This window comes from Momordica charantia, unplaced genomic scaffold (assembly GCF_013281855.1).
Source record: "Momordica charantia cultivar OHB3-1 unplaced genomic scaffold, Mcharantia_2.0 BLBB01000135.1, whole genome shotgun sequence".
Classification (NCBI taxonomy): Eukaryota; Viridiplantae; Streptophyta; class Magnoliopsida; order Cucurbitales; family Cucurbitaceae; genus Momordica; species Momordica charantia.
Genome location: NW_028275291.1, coordinates 1 through 10,000, shown reverse-complemented (window position 1 = coordinate 10,000; position 10,000 = coordinate 1). Strand labels below are relative to the sequence as shown.

Genomic DNA, 10,000 nt, shown 5'->3' with positions numbered 1-10,000 from the left:
AAGTTATGGCGCCTCAAAGTTGAAACTTCGTTTGTCGAAGTTTTTTGGGCCGTTAATTGTTGAGGAACTTTAAAATTTTGCTCGTTTTATCAGCTTCTGAGTGTGTAGAGAACATGAAAAAACGTATGAAAACAAGTGCTTATTTGCCTAAAACAACGCTGTATCGAGGGAGATCTGCTGCTCGAAAGCAAGTCAGTCCGCTGTACATGTTCGCGACTGCTCAACTGGGAACGATTCAGTTTTCAATTTATAAATGTATTTATTTACATTTTACTAGCTTTCGAATTTCAAATTCAACTTGTGGTACAGCTGGTGCCTACGTTCTTTTTTAATTCGTCGGCCAGGGTTCGAAACTGAGTAAAGACACACGTTTCCTCCATTAATTAATGTTTTTTTTGGCGGCTCCTTGAGCGGGAATCTTTTCGTTTCTAATATGATATTTGCCAGCTTCCTCCTTCACCCCGAACGGAACGTTATTTTTCCTCCTGCGCGTCTTCTCTCTGCTCAGTAATCGACCGCTGGCCAATGCTTCGGTAAGTTTCCTTCCTTTCGCAATTGAAAAGCCTATGCAGTATTCTTCAAATTTCCGACTAATTTGAGGTTTATGCTTCTCCTTTGACACCTGCTAGAAAGAAGAAAACTATATGTGATATTTCAATTTTTGTTGAGTTGCGCTTGCTTTCTTTTTCGCTTGTGGGAGTTTTCATACTTTCGTTATGTATTCACCAAATTTCTGATGTGGAGTCAAATAATTACCAGAAGAATATCTCTCATTCCTGTTAATGATGAATTCAGGTACTTTTTAAGAATTATTTTAAATTTATTGATGATTCCTTGAAGAATATAGAAGTTGGTGTTTACTTAAAATTCAAAGATTTGAACCAATTGTTGATCACCAACTACTGCAACTGGTAAATAAAACAAATAATTAATAGATAAATTATTTTGTCCTTGAAAACGTTCTCTAGCTCCCTCCCCACACACATCAGTAACAAGCTTCCTTAAGAGTTTAGCTCTATATCAAACTTCACGTTTAATAAGATATTAAATATCATTATTTCGATCTAAATTTGAATTCTTTTGATACTTTCTTCTTAGAATTAAGAATGCCATGTCTTTATTATATAACTTCTGAGCATGTTGATTTCTTAGATTGTGATGTGGTTATGCATTTCTCTTTACTTCTACGAATGATTGCTTTATTTTATTTACTTACTGTGAAAAATGTGTGGGTTTCATGGCAGTAAAAAAAAAGGATTTGTGAGCCTTCAAGGGTGCTACTTGTGTATTTCGTGGGGGTGGAGGTGTGTGGTGTAGTGCGTAAGACGTTTTCTAAAGTGGTAGGCTTTCATTTCATGATAACAAATTGTTACACTGTTTTGTCTAGAAGATGAATAGAAGAAGAAATAAGAACATATCAAATACAGTATACTACATTACATGTGATGAATATAATAATATGTATCCATTACAGGATTTTTCTTTCTCTTATTACCAACTTCTAGGTCCTTTTTCTGCAACAAGAAACAATTTTTTCATTGATGATCGATGAAAAGATACGAAAATATAAGGATAAAAAAGCAAGACCTCGCTGCTGGCAAGAAGATAAGAACTCTTAAACTTTTAATGAAGAGCCAAAAATCAAAGAAATCACAGACTAAAGCATTCAAATATTGATCAATTCCTATTGAGGTGATTTGCCAAGGTCTACCAAATTCTCTAACAAATGCAAGCAAGATAACTCTTGTTTGGTATTTATATATTACCTTTAAGTTTCCTTACCTTGTACACACAATATTTAAATTACTAGATATGAAGAATTATATTGTCACTTATATAGGACTTATAACCTTTTTTACTTCTGATAAACGTGATTGTGATTTCAAGGTGGGGTATTTAAAAATGATAGTTTCATTGACATGGAATTATTACAAAATGTAGAGGTACAACCATTTCTTACATTCGGGAGTACTTTATCAAGAAAAAATGATGCTTACCTTTCAACAACGGCATACTTTGCTTCTTTATCTTTCACTATCTATTCTCTCTAAGGAAGAAAATTCTTCAAAGCCTCACTCTTTAAGAACTTCCATGATTTATATCTTTATGAGAAATCTGATAGGAATGGCCATAGGGGTAATTAGGGATATGGGTACCGTAGTAATTAGATAGGGAAGTTGGTAGAGATAGTATTATAAATAGAGTGAGGGTGTAAGAAGGAAGGTATCCAATTAGTGAGTAAGCTTTAGGCTTGAGTGATTTGAAGAAGGGAGGGTCCAAGTACCGCTAATACTTGGTAGCTATTGTAGTTTGTATATCTTTTATCCTTCAATATATTTGGATTTTCTATCAAAATCCCTCTCATCCCTGGCAAACACACTTTCACGATTTTTTTACTCTGGAATTCTCTACTTCAGATTTTCGCATCCTATACATGTAATTATTCTAACGCTTATTTTGGTTTGGATACTGCAATTTAAAAAATTTCTTTTTTTTCCCTTTTCAATAGACAAATTTGGATACATGAACATTTTCTTACTTAAATTTTGATTTCATTATTTATGTTTTAATTGAGTAGTGGTTTGATTATGGTACAGACTGCCATGAATTTTTTACTTATATGTCAAATTCTTATCATTCAGCTAATTCTTTTAAGGTATTTGATTATTTCACCCCGTGAATCCTATTGTAATATACTGCTTCATCTTAGTAAACTGTATGTGCATCCATCTAAATCTATGTGTTCTTGTTATTCATAGGCAATTATTTCAACCAAGTTACAGGTTGGGGGGGAAAGGAGAGCTAAAAAAGCAATTCTTCTGATATAAATTTTCATGCACATCTCAGGTAATCTCTTCAATCTCCTTATCTCTACTCCACCTCACTTCTCCAAAACTAGAATATCTCTTTCCCAACAATTTGCTTCATTTCTCATTTTGCGAATATATGGCATGTCTTCCGGCATGAGGGGCTCGTCATTCTTCTTAATATCTATGTTTGGGATGTTTGCACGGTCCCTGCATCACATCAAATTAAAATTATTACTTTTTATTACTTATTGTTGATTACTCATACTTCTTTTGTTAAAATTATGCTCAGTGCATCGCATCTCATATTTCCTTCTAATTAAAGTTTTTACGTGTTAGTTGCATAATATGGTATCATTTATTTTGATTGAACATCATTTTTAGTTAAAACAAAAACAAATAAACATAAATTGAGTGGGTAAAGTGCTTTTGTTTCGTTGTATTTACAATAAAGAATCATATGGTTTAGAGATATCATGATAGATTTAGGTTGTTTGCATTTAAAACATTTTGAAGAAAATAGTAAAATGTTAGTTCAAGAATCCAAAAAATGGTATATGCATGCTAGTCTGTTGTGTATTGGGATTTTTTTTTTCTTAACTCTCAAATATGAATGAAAATCATATATGATATAGGAGAGACTGATAAGTAAATAGGGGGGTAAAAGCTACAACAATTTTGATTCATCACAAACTTAGCTAATTGCCAAATGGGGCGGTGAGAGTAGCATCAACATTACCATAAAAAGTGAGTGACCAAGTGAGTTCAATTCAAGAGATGAGATGGAAGATGATCCTCCCATTTCCGTTTTCTAACTCGAATTCCATATCAATTTTCTGCTCTGACGGTCAGAGCCAACTCGAGAATGTTCAAAATGTCATTATTTCGATTCACTAGCTTGAAAATGTCTTCTGCAATGACACCACGACAACGACAACGAGAAAGAGTAATGCCATTATACGCTTATTAGTTTCAAACGTCTCCTTATTTCCTTCACCACAAAATTCGGCTTTTTGAGTGAAATGTATTGAGTCAAGCTCATTCAGTATCCTGCCCATTTGCTGCATCTGCACCTTTAAAGCTGCGGTGATCTCCATTCCAACGTTCACCATCTCTTCAACTATTTTGACCTCTAAAGTGCTTGATCAGTCTCATCCATCATCCTCTAAAGATCGATACGCTTGTTCTCGAGATTTATTGCATATTGTTTTAAGAGTAACATATGAGTTAGCCAAAACAAGCATAGCTCAGTGGTAATTACGTATATCTAAAACCAAGAAGTTGTGAGTTCGATCCTCTACCCCAACATGTTGTACTAAAAAAAGAGTAACATATGAGTTCAAACCTTTGATCATAGACTGCTTTTTCTCATTCAGCATTTTATTGGGGTATCTGTTATTCCTTGACTTCTCTGTCAAACTCTTTAATAAGCCTCTTAAATTCTCACATTTTATCAGTATTTATTGCAGTTTTTGGTATATTTTGTTTTTATTTTGGAGTTGGAAATGTCTTGGGTTCACATCAGGGGGGAAGGGGATTTTAGCTACAAAAAAACAGAGGTTATGTACTGAGATTTTAAAAATTTTTTGTGCTGATTCATGGAGTGCAATAAATTTCACATGAAAATAGACTAAAAAGTGGAGTTAGTTATAGGAAAAAAAAACCAATCTAACATAGTACCCTGTTTGTCCTGAAGTCTTTTAAGTTTCTTATTCAAATATAATGATATTTGTTTGGTTTGTGAGCATGTTTCTTCATAAGAAGAATTTTAGTACAGTTGGTTTATATGTTTGTTGAGTTATGATCCCTTGAAGTAAATCTAAAACTAATAGTCTAGGAGGTAGCGTTTCAGTTTCATTCATTTTCTGTTGCTTGTTTTTGATTGTTGGGTTTCATTTTAGAGCATTGAAAGTGGTTGAGTGTAGATTTTGAGTTGTTTTGAGTTCTCTATTGCTTGTTTATGAAATTATGACGTTCTCATCGATTGTCTTCAATACTTTGATAGATTAGATTCTGTATCTCAAGGGGGTCCTGTTGGCAAGGAATTGGAGTCTCTTGATCATACTGATTTAGAGGTCCTAAGTTTGAACCCTGTTTAATACAAAATCCCCTTGATGTCTCCTGGATTTCGGCCTCTGAGCAGGCAAGGTGCCCTCGTGGGTATAAAGGGAGCAAAAAGTGATGGAGATACTATGACTATTTAATGCCCACCTACATACAAAATTATATGGTTTTCTAAATGAAATATTGATATAATTTTGGGTGGTTGCAAAGAAAATAATAGTGGATTTGACAAGTGATAGATTCTAATCTATAGAGATGCATATAACGCACTTGAAATTTTTGTGAATGTATTCAATGGTGTTACTTGGGGGTGAAAAAGTTTTGGAGAACTTGCCTTGTGACTTTGTTGTGATTTCTGCATGCATAAGTCAGATTTGGTTGAAAATGACTTCAAGAGTTTTGCTTCCACTTTGGTTTACTTATTTAAAATGATTGTTTTAGATTCTATTTTTAATATAATATGCTATCATATATATAGTTGGGTTAGTTGGTATTTTGCTAGCTTAATATATATATGCTAGATTATTGGACAAGGATTGAGTATGGGGTTGAAATTGCTGCAGTATTTAGCAGTTGTAGGACTTAAGTATAATTATGCAGATATATTAAGCCAGTTTGGATGTTTTTTTATGGATGACTTCCTTCTCCAATGAAATGTCATACTTTCTTTTATATTTGATATCTTCTTCTTTAACTATAAAACTTATGAAATTCAAACTGTTGAGCTTATAATTCAGGCTAACATCCATGTATACAAATTAAATGGCCATGTAATCATGGGTCGATTCATAATCGAGTTCCTTCAAATCTGAACCCATTAGGGCTTTGGAACTCTTATACAGAATTCCAGGCTTTGCAAATCTCTTGATCTCTCTTTTTTCATCTCAATCTCGTCTCATTTGGGTTTTCCATTTTCAGAAAAAATTACTCATGCATCTGGGTTTTCGATTTTTTAGACAATGTTCATCACCATCTGGGTTCTCAGTTCTGATGAGTTCCCCATTTCTTAGATTTTTCTCTATTTCAAATGCAGAATGTTCAGTCTTAGTTGAAAATCTGATCCAGATTATAAGTGACACAAATCTTGCATGAACATACTGATTTTCATATATTCAAATATTGTGAATGTTCCTGGCACGATGAACAAAAAATTCAAGAACTCCAAGAATCGAAACTCAAAATTCTAATCGAAAGAATACATTCGAAAGAAATCAATCCCTCAAACAATTAACTTTTAAGTATCTTCTCCACTCTAACCAACAAAACAAGAAGCCATGGCAAAAGAAAGAGGGAAACCAATCAAAACTCACAAATATCAAGAAAAGAAAAACAAACAGAACCCATTTCCTACAAATTTAAAATTTTAATAAAACCAACAAAAGAATCAGAAAACAGAGAAAAGATGGGAAGGAAGGATGGGTGTGATTGCTGGGGGTATAAGTTAAATGAACGGGAAGGCAGAGAAAATCAAAGGGTATAATAGATAGATTTTTTCCTTTTAGAAGGTTGGTGGGATGAAGGAGAGAAGAGGGGTGGGGGGGTGGGTGGATTTTGTATTTTGGGATTTGGCTTCAGTTCGAGGGTTGTTTGTTTTGTTTGATGTTGCAGCCTCTATCCACTCCAGCGATAATTGGGTTTTTTTCCTCTGAGGAATGTTCTTCACTTCTGTATGATTTTTCCCTCTTTTTTTTTAAATCTTAATCGGTTCAAGTTTGAACCCACCCCTGATTTTACTCTGATAGTGGTTTAATTTGTACACGTACATCTTAGCATCTTAGCTGCCAACCACGTAGGATTTCTGTTAAATCCTAACAGAATTTTTAACGGTAGAGACTAAATCGTTACAAATTTTAGGATATAGAGATTAGATCGTTACTTTTCAAAGTTGAAGGATTAAATCAGTACTTTTGTGAAAGTATAGGGATGAAATGTGTGTTTTAACCTAAAAAGTATAATAGATGTATAGAGATGGAGATTTTGTTATACATGCATTTTATGAGTATGACTCCCCAGCCCACCACCATTGGCTATCATTAATTATGTGTAGCTTTTCTGCCTAATGGAGTTTTCTATTTGGTGGTTTTTAGGGAGTCATGTTTTTTCATAAAAGTGTGATAGATGTATAGAATTGGAGATAGTGTGTTGTTTCAATGCATTTTCGATTATTACCCTCCTATGGACTTTCATTAGTTGCCCCAAAGCTTTGTGCTTATGGAGTTTTCCTATTGAGTGATTTTTGGTTTATGACACTTCTTACGGATTGTTTCTTTTTAATATAAGTTTGATATATGTATAGAGGTGGAGATAATTTTGATTGTGACTCCTCAATGAACTTCATTAGTTATGCATAGCTTCTGTGCTTATGAAGTTTTCTGTTGAGTGATTTTTAGGGGATGACTCTGTTAATTGTTTTTTTAATATAAATTCATATTTATGGAGGTACAGATATAATGTGATGGTTATTGATGTTAAATATGTAAACAAATTTCTTTTTAAGTTTTATTTTAATTTTATTTTATTAATGTGAATGCAAAAATAAAGATTGATCTTATAAATATATTTTGTTTTTGTTTTTATAGGTAAATGAAATGATGATCTGAATTACTTATGAGATAGGGATTGTATAGGATATGTTTATCTCATTTTTTTTTCAGTGGGATGTATTTTAAATTTATGTACTTGTTTTAGCATCATACATATTTACTCGAGACTATAGACATGTACTTAATATATGTATTAAAACATTCTAAGAGTCTTGTGAACTAAATATTATGCCTTTCGCGTTAAACTGCAACTTATAATTTTACAAAGAAACGGATATTTGAATATTCTTAATTGTGAAAAATTAAATAAAGCTGTGCATTGTTCAAATTTAGTTTTTCATTCGCGTTATTTGATTATGGCTATAGAGTTTCTATTGCATATTTCCTTTGTAATATGTAATATTTGTGTGTATTTAGTGGTCATGATTCCAGAGCTTCTATTGCATATTTCCTTCCTAATATACCATCAATATTGTGTATTTATTGAACATAAGTCTTCTTTGTTCCAAGAAGCTATGTCTTTATTTCTATAATCTAAGAATCTTTGGGTAGAACATATTCTCCTTTCTTTTACCACTTTATTCGACATGATCATTTCATTCACCAAGATAGATTTGAAAAAACATTCAAATATTTGTTCCCTTTTCTTTTTATTTTATATAGTTTTTAAACTTAGAAAATGGAAAGAATAAAAGTGGATTAAACCTCAAACTCAGACTTCATGCCAAGAATTAATTGATATTCTGTTTATTACTGGATGTATCCAAATACATTAAATAATTAAATTTGAATTTGAACCTTTCAAATTAAATGTTCTTTCAACATAATTAATCCATTAATGTTTTTTTGTGAGCTAAAAAGGACTTTATGTACCTATAGTTTATAAGCTCAATTGATGTTTAATTAATTATTTTCATTCATTAATTCGAGGTTACTCCACTATAATCCCGGAGTAGGGGCATATTATGTTTATGGATGTAAACATTACATGCAAGTTGTTGTTTGAAATTACAAGTAGGTCAAAAGTCTGTTTTACTCTTGTAATTACATCTTATACCTTTAAATATCACCGATCCAACAATTCTATTTGTGATCAAACTATAAACTAAGTCCCTCTCGAGTCAGAGGGTGGGGCCCCATTGTTCAATACCCAAAATCAGTGCTAAGAGAACTACATGTACTTACCCATGTAATGGTAAGGATTAAATTCCATCTTGTAACATTTTGTTCCTAGCTCCATATTTGGAAAGTCTCCATAATAGTAGGCTTATTGAATCGGCTTAAAAAGTCATTCTCACCCATGTAAAGCAAAGGACACTCCCTCATAGGCAAGAGTTCATTAAATCCTAAAGATTGAGATTCAGTCGCATATGATCATTTTGTGAAATACTTATCTTATCGGATTTACAAAGAAAGATTAAATATTTCGCGGTCCAGTCTTATACAAACTCATTGTACATGATATCCTTACTATCTGTAAACATTTACAAACATGTCTCTATGTGAATTATTAAATCAGACTATCTGTAACATTTACAAAATGGGGCGTATAAATAGTGTTACTAGAATAGGGTACTCAACCTTATCCCTATACACTCTTTAGATTATAATTGAACAAGATCCTCTTATATGTCAACTATATACTGTTCAAAATTACATTTATTTTCATAAAATGGATAATAAATATTGCATATATTAAAAAAATTTAAATATGTATTTTTCAAATAAATAATAAAATATTTATTAATTACGAGGATTTAGGGCATAAATTCCAACAATAATCATCCATTTGATTCTTTTCCATCTTAATCGAATTTATTATTTTGTAGGTCAACAAGAGAAACCAATGGAACTCTAGCCCTTATTCGATCACCTACGGCCAAGGTCTGGGAGGATAGTATGATGAAAGTTATTACAATCATTCCCAACAATACGAGCAAACATTCCCACCAGAGTTCGATACAACCTCAGTAAGAGTAAGTATGATGAGCAATGATGTCAAAATAAGTGCAACCGTAAAAAAGTTGGAACCTTGAAGAGATGATAGAATTTATGGCAAGAAATTGATATAGCATTGCGCGACATGGAGGTCCAAATAGGGAAGTGGTCGATGAGCTAAGAAACTTTACATCAAAAGCATTGCCTACCAACGTGGAACCTCCAATAGGAGAAGGAAGAAGTGCAAGGTGGAGGGCAGCAAGCCTATGGAGCGTGCTAGTTATGAAGAACCAGCTCATAGTGGAAAATGATGATCCACCTGACCTTGATTTGACCAACGAGGTAGGGATTGGAGAAGGAAAAGTTGAACAAAGCAGCCAGTTGAGGTAAGTACAACAAGGGATATATGGATGTGGGGCCCAAACCCAATTGCTGTAGATTTCGAACCACTCTCCTATTCCTTCACATTTTTTTCGAAGATAATCAAGACATACAGAAGGGGGAATTGACCATACATCTCCAAGATGAAGAAAAGGGATTAGAAAAGAAAGAGGACAAGACAGATTCAAATGATGAAATTGTAGTAGACTCAAACCCACCACTTACATTTATGAAATCACTCTCTCCTTTTCCTCAAATTTTTTTTCA

The 10,000-nt window shown here is 33.0% G+C and overlaps 1 pseudogene; it reads right to left on the bottom strand.

Annotated features, from left to right (window-relative positions):
* Positions 1-3,618: 3,618 nt before the first annotated feature.
* Positions 3,619-4,256, bottom strand: LOC148207570 (putative plant SNARE 11 pseudogene; annotated as a pseudogene).
* Between the last annotated feature and the right edge of the window lie 5,744 nt (positions 4,257-10,000).